The following is an 18,733-nucleotide window of genomic DNA, read 5'->3' on the forward strand; positions in this document are numbered from 1 at the left end:
AGTGGTTATTCTCAGGTTACTTCTTGAATTGTTAAAAAAAAAAAAAAAAAAAAAAGAGGAGGAGTTAAGTCTGGAAGAGATGGAATGTTGAACTTATTTGATTGTAATTGTATTGCATTCTATTTTTCTCTTGTTTTATACTATTTATAATTCACTGAGAATTGCCCATCTTCTACAGGAACAGTTGCAATTGTAACTAAATATATTGCTACCAAAATATTCATTATTTATAATGGAAAAAAATAAGAACAATCTAAATGTCCATCTATAGAGGAATGGCTTATAAATCACAACATAGGTATATTGTGCAATTATAAGACAAATAAAAAAGTGCTAGTCTGGTATGGTGTACAAGCTATAGTAAGAGTTTAAAAAGCATGTTGGAGAATATCAGGCAGAATATGGACTACATATGATGTTTATTATATGTCAGAAAATTTTTATGGTATACTGTTTTGCAACTTGTTTAAAGTTACAAAATCTCTCTCTTTCTCTCTCTTTCTCTCTCTTTCTCTCTCTTTCTCTATTGAAACTGGGTAGAGCGTATAAACAGGAAATTCACACAAGAGCCACCTGGAAAGGCTAGTAAACATATAAAAGGTGCTCAATGTCATTAGCACTTATGAAAATGCAATGAAAACAATCATGAAATATCAGTTCACATTCAATAGATTGGCAAAAATTTGAATGCTTGACAGCACTTTGTTGGCAAGGACATAGAGCAACAGGAATTTTCATGTAGTGAAAATTTGAATATTGTCAAATTGTTCTCTAAAGTGGTTGTACTAATTTATATTCGATGGTGGGAATATAAATTAGTACAAGCATTTTAGAGAGCAATTTGGCAATGTTTAGTAAAGTTGAAGATACTCATGCCATGACCCAGACATTCCATCTCTAGCTCTATACTCCAGAGAAACTCCTGCATAAGTATTGAAGGAGATGGGTTCACCACAGCACTGTTTGTATAGTGAAAAATTTGAAACAATTCAAAATACCTCTCAAGAGGAGAACTGATAAACTGTGGCATAATTACACAATGAAATATGACACAGCGTTCCAATGAATGAAATAATGCTACAATGTAACAACATGGAAAATCTGGAAACAATGTAGATGGAGAAAAAGCAAGTTGTAGAAGAGTACATACACTGTGATACTTCAGGAGGAATAACACGTGAAACAAAGTTACAGATTGTTATGGATACCAATAACTCTAGTAGAAGATTAATGGGTATGGAAATGATAACGTCTAGACATAAATTACTTTTGGGGAGGGAAAGAGAATGTGATGCAAGAAAGAAACAGTGGCTTTCAATTTTGTCTGTGATGTTTTATTTCTTAAGCTGAGTGCTGTGTTCTTGGATGTTCATTGAATTAACCCCTGAAATACTTAATATAAAAAGTAAGATTTTTCTATCCATCCATCTGGAATGCTATATATCAAAAAGTTAATGGTGGTTATTTCTGAGAAGTAAGATTATGAGGGAGAGTATATTTCATTTCCTACCTAATATATTTCTGTATTGTGGGAATTTTAATGAGTAGATACTCCTCTTAAAAATATATATATATGGGCTGGGCGCAGTGGCTTACGCCTGTAATCCCAGCACTTTGGGAGGCCGAGGCAGGTGGATCACTTAAAGTCAGGAGTTTGACACCAGCCTGGTCAACATACTGAAACCTCGTCTCTACTAAAAATACAAAAATTAGCTGGGCATGGTGGTGGGCACCTGTAGTCCCAGCTACTTGGGAAGCTGAGGCATGAGAATCACTTGAATCCAGGAGGCGGAGGTTGCAGTACGCCGAGATTGTGCCACTGCACTCCAGCCTGGGTGAGAGAGTGACACTCTGTCTCGGGGAAAAAAATTTTAAAAAAAAGGAAGGAAAAAAGAACATTAGTAATCCCATGCACACTAGATGTGGTGATTTTCAGTTAGAGAATACCCCCATTTTCTAACCATTTTGGGTAAAGCCCACCTAGAAATGAGAGTGGCTTCCTCTGTTAGAGTGGGGGTAATTTCCCCTGGGAGGGTCAGGGAGATGGATAAGAAGAGCCAGAGACGCTAGGGGCAGGTGGGGTCATCTCAGGCCTCAGAGTGGCCCCGAGCTCAGCAGGAGGGCAGGAAGATGGGGGAGGGATGGACTGCTGGTGTTTGAATCCTGTAATCCTCAGATATTCCTCCATTATCACAAAGCCGTGATCCCAGTGGACCATTTTAGGACCAAGACACTCCTTTAATGAAAACTCTTAAAAAGCAGAGACAGACCAATAAAACCCTTCTGGGTTATGGTCCGTTCACTTGGAGCCAAATGGTTTGCTCATTAATACCTTTCCCCTGTCCGCCTCATGACCAATTAGCAGCTATTAAGACCGGACTCATCCTGGCATGAAGCTTTTCCCCAGCAGCAGCTGCCACAGCAGTAAGGGCTTTGGGGATATGGAGGAGGAGGAGGAGATGGAGGAGGAGGAGGAGGAAGAGAAGGCAGAGGAGGAGGAGAAGGAGGAGGAGGAAGAGGAGGAGGAGGAGGAAGAGGAAGAGGAGAAGGAAGTAGAGGAGGAGGAGAAGGTGGAGGTGGAGGAGGAGGAAGAGGTGGAGCAGGAGGAGGAGAAGGTGGACGTGGAGGAGGAGGAGAAGGTGGAGGTGGAGGAGGAGGAGAAGGTGGAGGTGGAGGAGGAGGAGGTGGGGGAGGAGGAGAAGGAGGAGGATGAGGAGGACGAGGAGGAGGAAAAGGAGGAGGAGGAGGAGGAGGAGGAGAAGGAGGGAAAGAAGATGGAGGAGGAGAAGGTAGAGGAGGAGGTAGATACAGAGACCCAGAGAACTCAGTATCTATGACATCAAAGCCAGGGCTCTTTTTGTATCCTTGTGTGGCCTTTGTTCTGAGTTGTTTTCATGGAAAGGACTGGAGAGAGTGAAGGCGATGTTAGTCGAAGGATCAGGGACAGTTTGCCACCCAAAGTGCTTGGTTCCCTGGGGCAGACCCCAAAGTCTGCCCCCTGCCACAGCACCCTGCAATTCTCAGTGGGCTGTGCTCGACACTAGGCATCCCTCCCTGAACCGGTCCCTGCTGTCTTTCCCAGCATCCCAGCAACCCAGAGCTGCATGGAGTCCCTGAGACCCTTGTTCCCTCATCTCCCGGGTCAGGATGCCCGTGCTCAGCGTCCTGCTGAGACATCTCACTCCACTCTGAAGAATTTCTGGGGCATGGTGGCTCACACTTTTAACCCCAACTACTCAAGAAGCTGAGGTGGGAGGGTCGCTTGAGGCAGGAGTTTAGGACCAGCTTGGGCAACATGACATAGACCCCATCTCTACCAAAAAATATATATTAAAAACAAAAAAGAACTTTTGGGAAATCCCGACACATCCTCTGTAAAGTAAGAGAATTCTCTGCTCTGCCCCAAGAAAAGCATGAGCTATTGGGCCTTGGGCAAATTATATGACCTCTTTGAGCCTCAGTTTTCTTATCAGTAAAATGGGGTAATAAATCTCTGCCTCATAAGCATGTCCTGGGGACAAAATGAGATCATGTGGGTGAAACATGGGGCCCAGCATGAAGAAGCTTCTTGGCTATGATGCGTTTCTTTTTATGAAGGTGGAAGTCACATAAAATTAACCATTTTGTATTTTAAAATTCAGTATCATTTAGTACATCCACAATGTTGTGCAGCTATCAAGTCTTTCTAGTCCCAAAACATTTTTTCTTTTTTTTTTTGAGACAGGGTCTCACTCTGTCCATCAGGCTGGAGTGCAGTGGTGTGATCTCGGCTCACTGCAGCACTGCAAGCTTCACCTCCCAGGTTCAAGGAATTCTCTCATCTCAGCCTCCCAAGTAGCTGGGACAACAGGTGTGCCACCATGCCCAGCTAATTTTTTTTTTTTTTTTTTTTTTGAGATGGAGCCTCCCTCTGTTGCCCAGGCTGGAGTGCAGTGGCATGATCCCGGCTCACTGCAACCTCTGTCTCCTGGGTTCAAGCAATTCTTCTCCCTCAGCCTCCTGAGTAGCTGGGACTCCCACCATGTCTGGCTAATTTTTGTATTTTCAGTAGAGACAGGGTTTCACCCTATTGGCCAGGCTGATCTCGAATTCCTGACCTCATGATCCACTTGCTTCGGCCTCCCAAAGTGCTGGGATTATAGACATGAGCCACCGTGCCTGGCCAATTTTTGTATTTTTAGTAGAGATGGGATTTTGCCATGTTGGCCAGGCTGGTCTCCAACTCCTTAGCTGAAGGGATCCTCTGGCCTCAGCCTCCCAAAGTGCTGGGATTACAGGAGCGAGCCACTGTGTCCGGCCCCAAAACATTTTTATCACTCCTAAAAGGGAACCTCATATCCGTTGAGCAGTCACTCCCCAGCACCCCACTTGCCCACTCCAACCCCTGGCAATCATTAATCCGCTTCTGTCCCTGTAGATTCACCTATTCTGGATATTTCAGATAAATGGAAGTATGCAATCTGTGCCCTTTTGTGTCTGACTTCTTTCATTTAGCATAATGTTTTCGAGATTCATCCGTGTTGTAGCATGTATCAGAACTTCATTCCTTTATATGGTGAATAAAATCCTAGTCTATGGCTGTATTTCATTTTTAAATCTATTCATCCATTGATGGACATTGGGGTTGTTCCCACCCTTTGGCTATTGTGAATAGTTCAATTTTCATTTTTGTTTTTTGTTTTTTGAGTCAGGGTCTCACTCTGTCACTCGGGCTGGAGTGCAGTGGCACCTTCATAGCTCACTGCAGCCTCGAATTCCTGGGCTCAAGTGATCCTCCCACCTCAGCCTCCTACGTAACCAGGACTATAGGCGTGTGCCAACATGCCCTGCTGTTTTTTAAATTTTGTAGAGGTGAGGTCTCACTGTACTGCCCAGGCTGATCTCAAACTCCTGTATTGTGAATATCTCTCTTGGGAACATGCACGCACGTGGACTTGTTTAAGTGCCTGTTTTCAATTCTTTTGGGTCTCTCCCTAGGAGTGGAATTGCTGGTTGATATGTGGTGTTAATAATTCTGTGTTTAACATGTTGAGAACCCACCAAATCTTTCCAAAGGGGCTGCAGCATTTTGCATTGTTACTAGCAGTGTAGGAGGGTTCCAATTTCTCCATATCCTCACAACACTTATTTTTCGTTTTTTGTTTATCATCATCGAAGCAGGTAGGAATCGGTATCTTATGGTTCATTTTTAAGCAGTGGCATGAAGGGAGATGGTTTTGGGGACCTGGGTAGCCCACAGTCCTGAGAAATGGCCCTGTCATGCTGGTTAGCCGTAGGCAGGGCTGCCTGCCCCCAGATGTGGCCTGGATAACCTCTCCACTGCACCCCAAACTCTGGAAGGCAGGCATGCCTCTCCTCAGCCCCACTCCCTCTTTTCTCCATCAGAGCTGGGACCTCTGAGGGCAGCAGGGGACCACCCTCCCATCCTAGTCTGCTTTCCCTTATTCCTGAGCTGGAGAAAAGGCCAACTTTCAAAGTACTTCTACGAGGGAGGCCAGGACTGCCTCCTTTTGGTTTTGCATTTCCTCCACTGTGTTGCTGTCCCTAAGACGGTATGTGGCCTGGAAGGCCAGGCCAGGCTGGAGCTACTGGGAGTTTGGAGATAAAGCTCTTGGGTCTCCTCTCAGTAGCTGCTGAGTTCCTGCCTTGGGGAGTAAGGAGACCCAAGCAATGCTCACCTAGCAAGGGACCTGACCTTCTCTCAGGCCAGCTCCTCCTTCCTCAGCCTTCCTACAGAGCAGCAGGGCAGGGCCCCCTCCTCAGCTCTCCCAGCCCACTGGGTTATTCTGCCTCAGGATCAAGCCCAGCCCCACCACTAAGGCAGGTCTGGGTCCAATCCCAGCTTTGGTCCATGTGTTGCTTCCCTGTCTATGAGAAGACAAACCCTCTGGTCCCATCACTGGATCCATCCTGTGCTGAGTGGAGGTTGGTTTTGGATTTGAGGGCCCTAAGCTCTCTCCTAATCCCTAGGTGCTGCTGCCACACCCTATGTGACCCAGAAGACCAGGCTTAATTAAGGAGACTCAGCAGTACCCCACTGACCTACCCTGGCTCTGGGAAGTGGTGGCCCCTCTGTGTGGGGCTGGCGCACTTTTAGCAAATGGGCCAGTCCTGTGGAGCCATAGACTGTGTCTCTGACCTTGTGGGTTCTTCGGACAAGGCAAAGGCCATCAAATCTGGGTTTTCTGTAACTCTCTGGCCTCCACTAGCTCCTGGCAGTTCCCTTTCTCTGGGACACACCCCACTGCCACTCCCCCTAAGCCTCACGACCAGCATTCAGAGATCCTCCCCAATTCAGCTCCTCCTTTTACTTTGTTGATTAATAACTCTTTCCACCCCAGCCCTTTCTTACCCCACCCAGGGCTCTGACGCCTAGATCCCAGTAGGGGGTGAGATGGGTGCGGGGGACAGCAAGGGGAGGAGCCAGGCATATCGACCTTGTTTTCCAATAGGCATCCAAGAGAGTCCTGAGCTCTTTCGCCCTTCTTGTCTCGTGGGTAGGATCTATCAGAATGTGACCCTCACCTGTTGAGGTCACAGACCTCAGCTGAGTGATGCCTTTGACGCGTCCAAATTTCCTTCTTTAAAAGCAACAACTCCCACCCCAAGCCCCAGCAATTTTATCAGCTTCAAAGATTTTTTTTTTTTTTTTTTTTTGGTCATGGCCATGGCAGTACCTTCTAGGTAATAGACAAGGAAAAACAACCAAATATTCAAAGAGAAAAAGACCTATAATCCTTTCACCCAGAGTTAACCATTTTTACACAGCAATAACAGTAACTACAACAACAAAATCACCATTTATTGAACATTTATTGTATGCTGGGATGATGCTAAGCACGTTACACAGGTAATTTTCTTTAATCTTTGCAACAGCCTCGTGAAGTAGGTATTTTCTGCATTTTAGAGATGAAAAAGCTGAAGCATAGAGAGGTTGTGTAACTTGTACACGGTCACAGGGCTGGGGAGATTCAAACCCCAAACCCATCTGTCTGCCTGCAGATCACACACACTACCTCCGTAGCACTATTCCAGTAAATATATTTATACAAAGTCTTTGAATGGAATTAATTCTAGTTATTGCTTTGTAACCTGCTTTTTCTCCCTCATTTAACAGCAGATGGTTAACATGTTCCCCATGTTACTGTGTATTCTCCTGCAATATTATTTTAAATCGTTGCCTAGTAGCTCCCTGTCTCCATGCTCCAAAGTTTGTTTAACTAATTCCCTATTGTTGAATAGGTAGGTTGTTTCTAAAGTTTTTGTTATTATAAACAACACTGCCAAACAGACCAATGCTTTTTTTTTTTTTTGCCCACAGTTCACAGTAATTTCCTTGGGGGTAAGTTCCCAGAAGGAAGGGATGGGAGGGTGGAGGCCCATGCCCTTTGTTTTTCAAATGTCTGTAACATCTTTGGATCAATTACCTGTAATTTGTGAATACAAGTTGTGCCATTAACAGAGGGAAGGTTGACACCTTACCTAACTTGTTGGGCTTTGCACAACCTAGAATTACATGAGTTGTAAACAAGGCTTCTAATAGCCCTGGATTATCTGTGGCTATTGTCAGGTCATGTAAAGGTGGTAATTTATTAAACAGATTTTTAAAATGTGTCTAAGTACACCTGGGAGGAGTGGAGCATGGGCGGGGCTCCTGGGGGAGGAGATGGGGTGTGGTGCTTCGGGGCTGGGGGCACCTGGTGGTTATTGGTTCTGGGAGCCCTCGTACCTGACAAGGGGTTGGCTCAGAGACCCCGCTCCCCACCATCCCACAGCCCCTCTGCCTAGTGTCACGGTGCCCAGGAGTGAGCAGCCCTAGGGGTGAGGGGAGAGAAATATGGGACAATAGAGGTGGAGGCTGCACAGGCACGAACAGGTGACAAGTCATGCCCTGTTCCTACAAGGCCGTGGGTGCTGTTTCAACTGCCAAGAAATACCAGCTGGTGATGGCGAAATATCCCAGAAGAATTTCTTCAGGGAAGTTATTTAGCAGTGAAAACTGCCTCTCATTCCATGAACGCTGTGAGGAAGGAGGATCTCTGTGTGTGTGGGTCGCCCAGCCTCCTGCCAGTCCCAGGCAGCCCTCAGCCATCTGGTCACATTCTTCGGACATCACTTGCTGGACCACATTATGTGGTGGCTTCCAGGCCACCTAGAGGGGTCATGGGGTGGGGCTTCATGGGCACATGCGCCAGCCCGGCCAAGGCAGAACCAGCTGGGACTTTAAGCCAATGAACTGTTCGATGAGGTATATGGCCTGGTTTCCTGTGCAGGCAGGGTGGATGCCGTCCAGAAGCCAGTCCCTTACGGGCAGGGACTGTCACCCCTTCCAGTGGGACGACACACTCAGAGCTCTGGAGGAGCCTTCCTTAGGCAGAGGTCAGTGTGGTGGGTGCCAACCTGCTGCCTTCTGGTTGTGTGAAAGTGTGAAAACTGAACAAACAGAAGCCTGTGGGCAGGTAGTGTTGTGGGAAGGAAGTCCCCTTAAATAACTCACCATTTTCCAGGGGCACCAGGCTTCTGCGTGTTTCCTGGCCACATACCTTTTCCTTACCCACCATTCGCCCTCTCCCCTTAGTAATTTTTCAAGAGTCAGTGTAGCATCATGTCTCAGATGCCATTTATTGAGAACTTTCTGTGTATCAGGCACAGCTGTAAGCACGCTTCATGCATTTTTTAAAATTTTCCCAATAGTTTTACAATGATATCATCTCTATCTCACAGATGGGTAAACCCAGGCTAGTCATTTGCCCCAAGACACCCAACCAGTTAAGTTGCTGTTCACCCCAAGGTTTGTGTAACCCTGGAGTTCAGTTTCTTGACAGCAACAGTCCCGTACTGCTCACTGAAGCTTTTCCTCACTCCTAGCATGTAGCTGTGTCCCTTGTAAACCCTGAGCCTCCTTCTGGGGCCTTCACCACTGCCGTCTACCACATCGACCTTCCAGGTTCGAGTGATATTCCTGCCTCAGCCTCTCGGGTAGCTAGGAGTACAGGTGTGCATCACCACACCCAGCTAATTTTTCATATTATTATTATTTACTTGTTCTTTTGTTTAAGTATCTGTTTATTTGTTATGCTGGTTAGGAAACTCCCTGGTGTCAGGGATTGTTTGTGACCCATATTCATAGCCCAGTGTCTGGCTTAGGACTGGCATATAGTAGGTGCTTAATAAATGTTTGAAGAATGAATGCATCTTAAATTGTAATAACTCAGCTGGATGCCTGGGTATCTGTAGGTTTTATCTTCTAGAGACTTACTATGGAACATCCAGAGAATAGAGCAAATCCACAAGACAGACAGAGTCTCAGAAGGGCCCAAGTCAACACCAAGGTTTTGTTTTTGTTTTGTTTTGTTTTTACATTTTTCCTCTTGACATTCCTTCTTTTGATTTTCATGGCATTCTGGAACATTCATAGGCTTCCCATTTGTGATATCTCTTGATCTTCACACTTACCCTGTGAGGTGAATAAATCAGGTGTACAAACAGCCTGTCTCATAGATGGGACCCCTTGATGCTGGGAGATTCATTTCCGAAGCCAGCGTCTCACAGGAACTCATGCGGAATAAGAGAGGATTCTGGGCTACCTGATCCCCCAGCCAGGACCCTTTCCCTGGGTGCTGGAGATGCCAGGTGTCAATTAGGTTTCTTTTCTTTCTTTTTTTTTTTCTGAGACAGAGTCTCAGTGTTACCCTGCTGGGGTTCAGTGGCTCGATTTTAGCTTATTGCTACGTCCACCTCCTGGGTTCAAGCAATTCTCCTGCCTCAGCCTCCTGGGTATCTGGGATTACAGGTGCCCACCATAACACCCAGCTAATTTTTGTATTTTCAGTAGAGACAGGTTTTGGCATGTTGACCACGCTGGTCTCAAACTCCTGACCTCAAATGTTCCACCTGCCTGGGCCTCCCAAAGTGTTGGGATTAGAGGTGTGAGCCACCACACCCGGTGTGATCAGGTTTCTTTAGGGAGGCTCTGTGGTGACCTGGGGAAAATGGCAGGGTCCAAGGCCAACTACACATCTCTACATGGGGCTGGAGCCCTTTGCTCTTATGGTGCATCCTTTCCCCGATTTGATTGAGTCCCATTTGGGAACAACAGTCTTTGTGCTTAGGGTCCTTCATGGGTCGCTGTCAATTATTCTTGACAGTATCACTTACCAGGTTCAAACACAGCCCATGTCAATATGGCATTCACCTGCCTTAAGCCTGGGTTCCATTAGACTCTGGGGCTCTATTGTCCTCAGGGAACTGGTCAGTCATTAGAACCGCCCTCTCCACCCCCCAACCTTTGCCCCAACACCAGATTTTCACAGCCTTGAAAGAGTAGGAAGATTCTCACACAAGCCTGAGGGCTGAGCAGTGAAGGGCAGTGGCGCGTTGAAGAGGGAATGAGCAGAGCCACTGTAGTGGAGTGCAAAGTCCTTAACCTTGGGAATGTGGGACTGGGCTTTTTTTCTAGCTCCCAGGAGAGCTAGAGAATAAAAAACGAAGATGATGCATCTATCAGGAAGGGACAAAATGCTACTTAAAAGCGTTAGTGACGTCCATGGAGGACGGGTCTTGTTAACTGGCTTCCTAGAAAAGTGACCGGCTGAGGACTCCCTGGTGTTTCCACCCCAGCTTTTCTGCATGAAAGAAAATTCCACCTGGTCGCTTCTCTAACGACAGCATGATTCACTAGAATAATTTTTAAAAGAAAAGGGAAAGGAACTGACGCTCGACCCCTTGGTGACTCTTACACGCAGGTGTGATGGCTATGATGGGGGCAAGGGTCATGACAAAAGTCACCTCCAGTGGCCCTGGTGGCTGCTCCGGGCTCTTCTTCCCTCCCCCCTGGGATCACACAGTCAGGCAAAGCTGGTCAGTGACAGGATGCTGCGGAGGCCTCTGCTCCAGTGTCCTTCCCAAGGACATGCCCACTGTCCAACATGGCTCCCTTGTCAGGCAATGAATTCAGGGCAGAGGAAAGTGGAAGGGAAGGTGTTGGTTGCCAGCGGCCAGTCCTCGGCGGGGTGGGCCCTCCCCAGCCCTGGCTGTCAGGGCCTGCAGGAGGCAGGCAGGGCTTTAGCATGCAGCACCAGCCTTCCCAAGGAGTTCGGAGTCTGGGCTGATGCCAGGAGAGACAGGAAGAAAAGAAGTCAGTCACTGCCCCTCCAGCTAAATGCTTGTTTCCTTATTGCAGTCAGAGCTGGGGAGGGTTTTTTTATTTTTATTTTTAAATCTTTTTGAGATATAGTTTACATGCTGTAAGATTTATTTATTTATTTATTTTGAGACAGGGTCTCCCTCTGTCTCCCAGGCTGGAGTGCAATGGCACGATCTCAGCTCACTGCAACCTCGGCCTCCCGGGTTCAAGTGATTCTCCCACCTCAACCTCCCGAGCAGCTGGGATTGCAGGCTCCCATTGTCATGCCTGCCTAATTTTTGTATTTTTAGTAGAGATGGGGTTTCACCATGTTGGCCAGGCTGTTCTTGAACTCCTGACCTCAGATGATCCACTCGCCTCGGTCTCCTAAAGTGTTGGGATTACAGGTGTGAGCCACCGCGCCTGGCCAGATCTACTCCTTTAAAGCATTTATGGTTTTTAGGAAAGTTGCAACGTTATGCAACCATCACTACTGCCAAATTCCATCACTCCAAAAAGAATTTTCATTACCCCCAGAAGAAATCCCATATCCATTAGTGGTTACTCCATACTCCCCTATCCCCTCCGCCTCTGATAACCATGAATCTGCTTTCTGTCTCTGTGGATTTGTCTGCTCTGGACATTTCATTTAAGAGGAATCATACTCTATGTGGTCTTTTGTGACGGGCTTCTTTCACTGAGCATGATGTTCTCAGGGTTCATCTGTGTTGTTGCATGCAGCAGTACTACATTCCTGTCTGTGGCTGAATTGTATTCCATGTCTGGATAGAACTCCTTGTGTTTCTCCCTTCATCAGCCAATAGACATTTGGACTGTTTCCACTTTCTAGCTATGATGAACAACGTTGCTGTTAGCATCTGTATACAAGTTTTTGTGTGAACATATGTTTTCCATTCTCTCAGGTAGATACCTGAGAATGGAACTGCTGGGTCCTATGGTAACTCTGTGTTTAACCTCTTGAATAACTTCCAGACCGTTTTCAAAGCAATTGCACCACTTTGCATTCTCGTGCTAGCAATGTACAACGGTTCCAGTTTCTCCACATCCTCGCCAACATTTGGTATTGTCTGTTGTTTTAATTATAGGCATCCTAGTGGGAGTGAAGCGGGGGACTGGAAATAGGCACAGGGCAATTAGGATCACCTGAGTGTGGATTGCGGGGAGGAACTGGGGTGTTGGGAAAGTCCCAAGTAACATCCCTGTGAGATTTGGGGACACATCTCATGCAAGGTAAGGAGAGTTTGGCAGCCTCATGAAGGCTTGTAGCCCCAGCACCTAGCATGAAGCCTACACTAGTAAGCACTCCACTGTATGGTGAGTGAATGATTGACTGAGTTATTGCATGAAAGTCCCAGTCACTGGGGACCTGGTGAGCATGAAGGGAGTAGGAGATGGGCCAGGCCACTCTCTTGTATATTCCAGGAAAGAAGTACCCTCTTTGTGTCACATCCTTAGTCTTTTTGTGGTTGGGATGGATGCAGCTAGTTCATTCGTTCTTTCTCTTTCTTTCTTTCTTTCTTTCTTTCTTTCTTTCTTTCTTTCCTTCTCTCTCTATTTATTTATTTATTTATTTATTTATTTATTTATTTCTTCTCCTTCCTTCCTTCCTTCCCTCCTTCCTCTCTTTCTCTCATTCTTTCTTCCTTTTTTTTAGGGAGTCTCGCTCTGTTGCACAGGTGGGGTGCAGTGGCGCCATCTCAGCTCACTGCAAACTCTGCCTCCTGGGTTCAAGCAATTCTCCTGCCTCAGCCTCCTGAGTAGCTGGGATTACAGGCATGTGCCACCACACCCAGCTAATTTTTGTATTTTTAGTAGAGACAGGGTTTCACCATATTGGCCAGGCTGGTCTTGAACTCCTGACTTCAGGTGATCCACCCGCCTCCACCTCCCAAAGTGCTAGGATTACAGGCATGAGCCACCACTCCTGGCCTCCCTTCTTTCTTATAAATGAGGGAAAGAGGCTGGTGAGAAGTGAGGAGTGGGAAGGGCCAGAGCTTGCAGTGCAGAAGCAGCAGGCTGTGAATTGTGGCTAAAACAACCCTGAGCATGACAGCTCCACCCAGGCCTCAGCACCCTCTGAGCTGTTCTTCTGTTGCACTTGACTTCTCAAATCTGCTTTCCATGGTAATTCTCAGTTTCAGATCTCTTCTCTGTTGTCTTCTTCAGATCTCTCTCTGCAGACCGCTGTGACCGTTGCTTTCTGCAGCCAGGGAGAGGGCAGCTAGTCTCCTGCTGCACATCCTCCCGGGATGAACTAGCTGGCTCTTCCTGGTATGGCTATGTGGGTGCAGGGGAGACACCGAGCTGGAAGCCTGAGGGCTCTGTGTCTTCTGGAAGCTCAGCATTGAGGAGGGAGCGTGTGCTGGAAAAGCCACCCTCTGTGTGAATGGCAGGACATTTAGCTTAGCTTAATCATAAACACACTTCCAGTTACTGAGTATTTTATATGTGCCAGATTCTGCCCAGAGTGCAGAGTGTTTTTTATTGCTTTGTGAGACAAGGACTCTGTCACTCAGGCTGGAGTGCAGTGGTGTGATCATGACTCACTGCAGCCTCTACCTCCAGGGCCCAAGTAATCCTTCCGCCTCAGCCTGTTGAGTAGCTGGGGCTACAGGTGAGCACCACCATGTGTGACTAATATTCGATTTTTTTTGTAGAGATGGGGCCTTGCTATGCTTTCCATCCTGGTCTCAAACTCCTGGGCTAAAGCAGTCCTCTTGCCTTGGCCTCCTAAAGTGTTGGGATTACAGGCATGAACCATCACACCTGGCCCCAGAGTGCTTTATATAATTTGGCAACTGCTGTTGGTTGTCTCCCTGGAAGTCATTTTCCTACTTATTCCTCTCAATAGAAGGCCAGAGCATAAAGTATAATTGGCTTGTCTTCCTAGCATCCCTTGCAGCTAGGGGTGGTGGTCAAGTGATCTGGTTCTGGCCAATGAAATATAGGGAGAAATGTGCTGGGTGCTCTTTTAACCCGTTTTCCATTTTCCCTGAGAATACTGCACTGGCAGTGAGCTGCACTTTTTTTTTTTTTCCTAAACAGGAAAGAGGTTTTAAAAATGAGAGAGATGTGGCAATGTAAGGCTCTATACAGAGGGTTCTGCACTTAGGGTTGCCACAGCCACCTTGCAAGCCTAAAGGAAAAGCCACGTTGATGGCAGAGCCACTGAGCTAACCCTGGTACTACCTGCCCCTGACATCTTGTTATTTGAGAAAAATAAATCTCTCTGTGTTTAAGTTGCAGTAAATGGAATTTTCTCTTCTTTACAGCCCCAAATCATAATTGACACGTGTATTTTCTTTTTTTTTTTCCTGTTGAGACAGAGTCTCGCTCTGTCACCCAGGCTGTAATGCAGTGGCGTGACCTTGGCTCACTGCAATCTCTGCCACTTGGGTTCAAGCGATTCTCCTGCCTCAGTCTCCCAAGTACCTGGAGTTACAGATGTCTGCCACCATACCCAGCTAAGTTTTGTATTTTTAGTAGAGACAGGGTTTCATCATGTTGGCCAGGCTGGTCTCAAACTCCTGACCTCCAGTGGTCCACCTGCCTCGGCTTCCCAAAGTGCTGGGATTACAGGTGTGAGCCACCGCACCCGGCTGACACGTGTATTTTCTGATTAATTCTTATTATTGCTGTGGGGGGAGGTATACTTATTTCCATGTTAGATGAGATAATTGATGTTCAGAGAAGGTAAGGTATTTGTCCTAAGTCACACAGCTAGAATAACTGGATGTGTCAGAATATGAACTCAGGTCTGTCTGTCTCCAAAGCCCTTGTTATTTTCATTGTTCCAAGCCTCTGCCCACTCTGGCTTCAGAGTGGAAAAATATGTGACCTACAGCCAGACAGAGGTTTTTACAGAAAGGAAAAACGTGTCTTGACTTTTTAAACCCCAATACGTGCCCTGGGTGTCCCAGGCTCCTGGGTTTTTTTCTTGCCTTGTGGAATCAGTCTCTGGGCCCTTCCACACAGCAGGTGCACAGCGGTCTCTTGGGAAGGGATCTTGTAGGGGAAAACACACTAGGCTTGGAATGAAAAGGCTGGGGCCTGAATCCCAGCTCTTCCCTATGACTTCATTGGCCCTGTGGCCTTGGGTAGATGGCCTAAGGTCTGTGAAACTTGATTCTTCATTTGTAAAATGTATGAGAACTCATTTGGACAGAAAACCTGTGTGACGTATTTTGGATATTTGTCCCCTCCAAATCTCATGTTGAAATGTGATCCCCAGTGTGTTGGAGGCGGGGCCTGGTGGGAGGCGTGTGGGTCATGGGGGCAAGTACCTCATGAATGGCTTGGTGCCTCCCTGCAGTAATGATTCATGTGAGATCTGATTGTTAGAGACTGGAACCTCCTCTTTCTCTGGCTTCCACTCTTGCCATGTGACAGGCCTGCTCCTGCTTCACCTTCCACCATGAATAAAAGCTTCCCAAGGCCTCACCAGAAGCTGGGCAGATGCCGGCACCATGCTTCCTGTACAGCCTGCAGGATTGTGAGCAACAGAAACCTCTTTTCTTTATAAATTACCCCATCTCAGATATTCCTTTGTAGCAAGGCAAAAGGGACTAACACACCATATCAAGCTATCTTGAGCCAAAGAGGGAATGTGTAGGCTTTTATTTACTGAAAAATTTAAGCAGTGGACCTGGCTTTCCCCTTAGAGGTAGAGGTGCTAGCAGAAAGGGAAAACAGACCCTGCCTTTCCAAATTCCACTGCACAACTTGCTCCCATCTCCCCAGGTGAATAATGTTCCTTCTTCCCCTGCTGGGTAATGTTTAGCCCAGTGGAAAGAGCTTCCTGTCCCCCTGTGGCACTGGCGACAGTTCTACAGTGAATGTCAGTGGCTCTGCCTGGCTTGACTTGTCCACATGCCCTGTCTGGGAGCTGGTTCACCAGAACCTTCCCTGAAAGTGGGGACTGGTTTTCAGTGGAAAAATTGTTGGGGGGTGGGGGAAGTTGTCTTGGTCCATTTTGCTGTGCTATAAAGGCATACTTGAGGCTGGGTAATTTATAAATCAAAGATTTATTTGGCTCACAATTTTACAGGCTGTATGAGAAGCATGGCGTCAGCATCCGTTTCTGGTGAGGGCTTCAGGAAGCTTCCAATCATGGTGGAAGGAGAAGGGGGATCAGGCGTGTCATTTGGTGAGAGAGGGAGCAAGAGAGATGCAGGCTCTTTGTAAACAACCAGTTCTCGTGTGAATGAAGAGAGCAAGAGCTCACTTATTACCTCCAGGCAGGCACCAAACCATTCAAGAAGGATCTGTCCCCATGACCCAAACACCTCCCACCAGGTTCCGTCTCCAACACTGGGGATCACATTTCAACATGGGATTTGGAGAGGACAAGTATCTAAACCATATAAGAGGTCCTATATCCAGAAGTGAGGAACAGACGCTGGGCAGGTCCCCTTCTGCCCCTCAGGAAGCATTCAATAAGACAGCTACCTTCTATGTAGGTGCCGACCACATTCACTGACCATGATAAACCCTTTGTAAGTGCAAGGAGAACTCTTCCCAGGATGTGGTGGTGCTCTCTCCACCAATAGCCCACCAGGGAGGGGAACCAGGCCCATCTCCATGATGCATCCCCTATCCATCACCCCAGCCTTTGTCCCTGCACCCAACCTGACGATCACAGTGTGGCTTGAGATGAGACTGTCTAATCCTACTACTCATTCATCAACCAGCGGATGAGAGCAGGCGCTGGATCGAACATTGCTGAGGAAGCTGGGAGATGCCTTCTCCACCGCTGTGAAACTGGGCTTAGCTCAGGCACAATAGGTGTGTAATTTAAGGTTTTGTTGAGGCAGAATCCAATCACATACTTGACTGGTGGATCACAGAGACTCACAGGCTAAAAGAATGAGATAATTCCACCTCACACAAACACTGGCATTCAGCTTTGACTTAATGACAAATGTGTGACCAACCTTACACTGCTTCATTCTCTCTTTTTTGTTTTAATGCATTTCCACCTCCTTCCTCTCTCTCCTCTCTCCTGTATCCTCCTTGGTACACAGAGACAGAATGAGGCTTGGCAAAGTCCTAGAGCCAGAAAATAAAGGCAGAGAAGCAGGAAGAAGCTTTTTAAATGGCGATCGGCAGGTGGGATTCACCCAGTCCCCACTGCCCTGTGGCTTTCCTGTTTACAGCCCACATTGCAGTTTATATTCATAGCTTATTTAATGTCTGTCCCCACTGGGAAAACAGTGGCTGCATCTTCCCTCTATCCCCAGAGTTGAGCACAAGCACCTAGCACAACCTAGGTGCCCAGCAGATTTTTTGTTGAATGACTGCATGGAGGTGAGAGACAGCTTCCAGGGACGGATTTATTCTAATTCTTAGTGATCTTGGTTCTTCCATTCCAGGAGTGGTTCAGAATGAGGAAAGGCAGCGGGCAAGAGAGATGCATGGTCATATTCATTAGATGTTTTCTTTATTCATTTTTTGTCTGGTGGGGATTATTCAGTGTGGGATGGGGAAGGGTTGTAAGAAGAAATAGAGTATTTAGTTTCTGATCCCTGTTAAGTGGTGCTATAACTGTTTATATAGGCTGGACATGGTGGCTCACCCCTGTAATCCCAGCACTTTGGGAGGCTGAGGCATGCGGATCACTTGAGGCCGGGAGTTCGAGACCAGCCTGGCCAACATGGTGAAACCCTGTCTCTACTAAAAATACAAAAATTAGCTGGGTGTGGTGGCACACACCTGTAGTTCCAGCTGCTTGGAAGGCTGAGGCAGGAGAATTGCTTGAACCTGGGAGGTGGAGGTTGCAGTGAGCCGAGATCGCACCATTGTACTCCAGCCTTGGTGACAGAGCAAGACCCCACCTCAAAACACCACAAAAAAAACCCACAAAAAACTCTGTTTATATTATTAGAGAAAACACTATAAATGAGTTCACCCAAATTTGTGAGTTTCTTCAACTTACATTTATTCATTCAACAATCATTATATAATGGCTACCACATGCCAGGCACTCTGCTAGGAATTGGGTAATGCACTGGTGAAAAAAGGCATTAAATGGAACAGGCAACAAATAGTATGTAATGAGGAATAGTGAAGAGTGCTATTTTAGAAGTGAAAAGGGTGCAGTGGTGTAGAGAATTGCATCGGAAGGCAGTGGTTAGGGAGAAATTCTCTGTGAAAGGGACATTTGAGCTGACACCTGAAAGATGAGAAAGAGACATTTATTTCAAGATTTCAGGGGAGGCCACCAGAAGTCCAAGGCTAGGCCCCAGAGGAGAGACAGCAGGGTAAGCCGGGAGCCCTGGATTCAAGCTCTGGCTTGCTATTTCTGTGTGCCACATCTCAGGACAGGTCATACATCCTTCTGAGTCTCTTCTTAACCTCCTCTGCTAACTTCACAAGGTCTCTGTGAGGTTCCGCTATGATCATAGTGTGTCATTTTGTACAATGATAAGCAGAATATAATTGCCAGGAATATTATTAGATTCATGTCTCCTTGTCTGGTGGGCATATTGGGTGTGGGTGTGTAGGAAGGTGTGGTCTCTAGCAATGAAAGTGGTCTGGGACCAATTCTGTGGAATCCGTTTCCATTCAATTTTCTTTCCTGGTACTTCC

The sequence above is a fragment of the Gorilla gorilla genome, chromosome 18, assembly GCF_029281585.2.
Source record: "Gorilla gorilla gorilla isolate KB3781 chromosome 18, NHGRI_mGorGor1-v2.1_pri, whole genome shotgun sequence".
NCBI classification, from domain to species: domain Eukaryota; kingdom Metazoa; phylum Chordata; class Mammalia; order Primates; family Hominidae; genus Gorilla; species Gorilla gorilla.